The sequence below is a fragment of the Dioscorea cayenensis genome, chromosome 7, assembly GCF_009730915.1.
Source record: "Dioscorea cayenensis subsp. rotundata cultivar TDr96_F1 chromosome 7, TDr96_F1_v2_PseudoChromosome.rev07_lg8_w22 25.fasta, whole genome shotgun sequence".
NCBI classification, from domain to species: domain Eukaryota; kingdom Viridiplantae; phylum Streptophyta; class Magnoliopsida; order Dioscoreales; family Dioscoreaceae; genus Dioscorea; species Dioscorea cayenensis.
The window spans coordinates 20,338,301-20,343,497 of record NC_052477.1 but is presented as its reverse complement, the minus strand read 5'-3'; the positions used below and the strand labels follow the sequence as shown (position 1 = coordinate 20,343,497).

General features: G+C 39.6%; 1 pseudogene; it reads right to left on the bottom strand.

Moving 5' to 3' along the window:
- Positions 1-311: 311 nt before the first annotated feature.
- LOC120265136 lies at positions 312-1,937 on the bottom strand (annotated as a pseudogene).
- Between the last annotated feature and the right edge of the window lie 3,260 nt (positions 1,938-5,197).

Below are 5,197 nucleotides of genomic sequence, written 5' to 3'. Positions count from 1 at the left end.
TACTTGAATTTATGGATCAAGACCATCTCACATGTCCATGTTCCAAATCATACATTGTGCTTAAGCTATTTTTTACCCAAAATTAATAGAGGAAAAATATCACCAAACTCTTTAATGTCTATTCATCTCGCAGACTCGAATTGTATAAAACTCACATTATATATTAACCAACAAACAATTATTTATATATTTCAACCATACATAAAAAAAACACACACACGCACACCAAACTTTAGTACATTACAACAATATATATATTCTCCCAATACACTCATAATATAATCACCAACAAAATCAGGAATTGTCGCAAATCTCACTCCATACATACGTCCACAAATAACCGAAAACACACAACACCTGTCCCGACACACTTTATAAAATTGCCTCCTTAACGAAACATTTACCCACTCACCCTTCTCTTAACCCGCACAGGAAACCCCCCTTTCATCCTAAGCGTGAGCGAGAACTCAACCTCCGGCGCCCCTTTCTTTCCATCACCCACCGGCTCCACCTCAAACTCCCTCATCACCGACGCCACCACTGGCTTCATCTGCACATACGCCATCTCTCTCCCAAGACATGTCCTTGGCCCCGCATGAAATGCCGGGAACTTCAGTTTCCACCCCCACAAACTCCCCCTTCTCATTCAACCACCTCTCAGGCACAAACTCCCCACAGTCCCTTCCCCACACTCTCTCCATCCTCCCCATCGCATAAGCAGAGTAATCCGCAAACCAACCCGCACGCACTTCCGTTCCATCTGGCAACACATCATCCTTCACCGTCAACCTTGAGTCTATTGGCACCGGCGGGTACAGCCTCAATGTTTCCGATATTGACGCATGAAGGTAATGCATCACTTTGAGATCATCATACTCTAATTCACCACCTCCAAGTTCAGCGAGGATCCTTTTCTCACAATGCAGGTTAATGGAGAGCAACCAGAAGAACCAAGTCAGCGCTGAGGAAGTGGTGTCTTTGCCTGCGAGGATGAAGCTTATGACTATGTCTCTCAAGAATTTTTTCTTCTCTTTCTGTTCAGTATCTTTGAGCGCCACCATGAATCTCGAGAGCAAGTCTTGCTTCTCATCATTTACTTCTGCTTGTCTTCCGGCTATGATCTTCATAGCATACTCATCTATCACTCTGATCGCGCTGTGGAGTCTCTGTTCCGTTCCAACGTTCAAACTCTTCTTGGCTTTCCAAATCCATGGCACGGGATGGAAGAACCGCTTGGCGGAGATCTCTACTGCCTCATCGAATGCTGAAAAAAAAGGTTCCTGTTCTTCTTGTTGTTGCTCATCGGTACGCAGTGCGCCCGGGTCGGTGCCGAAAGCAACGCGGCAGATGTTGTCAAAAGCGAAGCGGCGGAGAATGTCTTGGAGGTCGAGAGGTTTGCCGGAATCAGCGGCGGTGGCCAACCTGGGAAGGAGACGGTTGTGTATCTCGAACTGGACTGAGTCAGAGATGAAGGTTTTTAATGAGCGAGTGGTGAACTCGTGACTAGAGATCTTGCGTTGAAAAGCCCAGAGAGCATCGTCGGCGACGAAGATGCCATGGCTGAGGAGATCTGAGAGGACGGAGTTGAAGCGCTGGCCTTTGATGTAGTTGGAGAAGTTGGTGCGGAGGAGATGGTTGACGACGGTGGGGTTGGCTTTGCAGATGCCGTGGTTGAGGCCGAGAGGGCTGGAGATTTGGATGGTGTGGGTTGGGGAGGAGGAGAGTAAGTCTGTGGCCCAGTCAAGGAAGCGTTGGCGGTTGGAGATGAAGCCGATCAGGTTGCCGATGATTGGAAAGGTAGCTGGGCAGTAGTTGGAAGTGGATCGCTGGCGAGAGTGGAGAAAGAGGAAGGAGACGAGCAGAAGTAGAAGGAGAAAGGGTAGAGTTGTTATGAATGTGTTGGTGAGATTTACCAGGTGACATGTTGTTAAATCCATGTCTAGTAGATGATTTTGCAGTTCTTGTTAATGGAAGTGGCTTCTGGTTAGTTTGTACTTGCTCCCAAAAGTGGACAAATAATGGTTGACTTTATTGAAAGAGACACATGTGGCATCATTGAAGATGCTGGTGACCAAGATATATATATCTGCATTTTGTCCAGATTTCCCTAGAGGAAAATTAGTAGTACGTTTTATTACGTCTTATGTGCTGGTGACCATTTAGTTTTTTCTTAATTGTGGTTTTAGTTAATTCAAATTATTATTTTTTAAGTTAAGGGGTATTTAGTTGTCTGTAATTTAAATTACATATAAATTTAATTATAATATAAATAAAAATACTGTATTTTAATTTATATTACTGTTGTTTGGAACAAAAATAAATATATTTTTTATTAATACTCTTTTTTGTGCTTTTTTCTAATTCTCAAAAACTAATAATTTTTTTTAATCTCCCATATGCATGGACCTAATCATAGTTTTTAAAAATACTTCTCTTCTTAAATTCAGTTCATTCTCCAATTTTCTCTTCTTCCTCACCATCATTATCAGCTCATGTGATTAATTTGATTTATCCTCACCCGAAGCCCTAAGGAGAGATATGTTTCCACATTAAAATATTTATCTTGTGAAACTTTTCATTATATGGAGGTGATTTCTTCTCCTCAAGGAGTTTTTTCTTCCATTTTAAAAACCTGTTTTTTATAAAAGAATAAATACTAGAGCACACAATTCTACACTTTTATCAAGGATCCAATTAATGACAAAAGGGACATCACTTTGAAACTCAATTCCAACTATTAAAATATCCTGGATTCGACTATATTTGATAGAAAAATATATACTTGACATTTCACATGTCGTCGCAATATTCTTTAAATATTTAGGATATAATTAAAATTGATTTAATATCAATTATCAAAATTTTGGTAATTATGGAGTGTAAATAATATTTTTTTTATTAGAGTGGATAAATGTAAATAATATTTTCGTAATGACCTTAAAATAATAAGTTTTCTTTGTATTATAAATAATATAATTGAGAAATGCTATTTGAGCCGAACTCGCAGGCCGAATTCGCAGGCTGAATGACGTGGTTGCCGATGTGGCAACCACGTCATCAATTTTCTTTCTCCTCTGTTTTTTTAAAAAAAACCCCAAATTGAAGCCCTATGTTTAAATGAACTCCTCCTCATCTCGTCTTTGAAGCCGCCGTACCGAAGAAGAAGAGAGATGTGCGAAGAGGTTGCGGTGAGAGAACCCATGGACGCCACTCCCCTCGCCGGCGACCTTCTTGGACAGAACGACTCCTCATCTCGCTCTTTGAGCGTCGTTCCTCATCTTGTCTCCAAACCCGAAGAAGAAGAGAGATGGGCGAAGAGGTTGCGGTGAGAGAACCCATGGACGCCATTCCACGGCGGCGGCGAGTGCCATCTTCTATGCTTTCGCCGATAGTATGCATATGGGTGTCCTTGTCGCATAAATCATGCTGCATCTAGTCGAAGCTCTTTCACTGTTTATTATAATCCATGGTTCATCGGTCTCTCTTCTCTTTAATACCTTTGTTGGAATCCAGTAAACACAGGTTGGTATCATTATGAGAGCCTTTGAGTTTAACTTTTAATTATCAATATTTATCAAAGGAACAACATGTACTTGTCAAGCATAATCACCACTTTAATCCTGAAATTTTCAGGAAAATTTAAGAACAGATCTCTGGAGAATGTTTGCCCTTTTATTATGTTTATGTTATTACATTGAATCACTACGAACAAATGTAAAGTTTCGCTCTTTGTTCTTAAGATATATGGCCACAATTATGGGTATTAGTGATTATGATCCTCTGAGATGGCCAAATTCACAATGGCGTGATCTGTGGGTGAGTTTTTTTTATGTGTATTTTGGAATCATTCTTATGCAGTGACATTTTCCGGTTAAACCTTGCCAATTTGCTCTTCCATATAAAGCTTAGCAATCAACTGTAGGCTCTTGTGGAATGAATCACTATCAGCTTGGCCTTCCTTCTCACAGTTATTTTGTACTGCCGCCTCATACTTTAAAAGAAATTGCGTCAATGTGCTCTTTGGGTGTATATATCCATCAAAATACGAAACCAGATTCTCTTTGTGTTGAATACATGACAACCCTGCAGAAAATGTTTCTTTCACAAAAAGCTGAGCCTTGGAATGCCTACTTTCATACAAGGATTCGAGCGGACATTGTCTTGAAGCCCATGTTTTTCAATCATATTTCGCCAATCTTCCTTAAATTCTTCAATTCTCAATATAGCTCTCTTGAGCAATCCTTTGACTGCTTTGTATTCAGAAAGTTCTCCCAAATTATCCTGCATTTCTCTCATTATATGCCCTGAGACACATGTGATGACGAACTCCTGGAAACACTGCAGCAACTGCTCCTCGTATGGCCTGAGATTGGTCAGTGATGATAACACTTGGATGATTTCCTGACATACATGCTAACCAAGACTTAAACAACCATATAAATGCATCAACATTTCTCTCTGAATTGAATGATAACTAGCCCTGCCCAAACAAGAACTCATTTCTACACACAAATGCTGAACAAAATGGAAACTTTCCAATAATCCAATAATCCAACATGGATTTTAGTGAATAAATGCTGAGCAGATTAAATACACACATTCATTCAGCCATGTGAAAACATTCATTTAGCCAGGTGAACAAAACAAAGGAGCCAATTACAGCAGCCAAGGACTAATAACAACAGCAGCCAGGTGAACAGACTAAATACAAGAAAGAGAACAATTACAACAGCCAAGGACTAATAACATTAGTTGAGCATAAAACAAAACCAGACTACAACAAAGTATAAATCCTAAATTATGAACAGAACAAAGAGATCTAGAAGTGCATTCACTTCACCCGCAGCTTCTGCAGCTGCACCATAGGTACTCCATCTGCAGAAAAATATGAAAGTGAGTGATAACAAAAACTCATAAAAAAAAAGTGTTATAATTGATGCCCGTCTTGCTTATAAAAATTGGATGCAAAAAGCTGTATGAAATACAGAATAACAGTATAATGTACAACTACTGCAATAAAAGACTGACACAAAAACAGCATCAAAGCTTTAAAAGCTCACCAATTGGCAGGACACCATCCTGAATTATGATGAGAATCACATAATAACTCCAATAACAGCTTTCTCTCATATATTCCCTGGTAAGAGTTGAACTATAATTATTAGCATATATACCCAACATGAAATATAAAAGAACA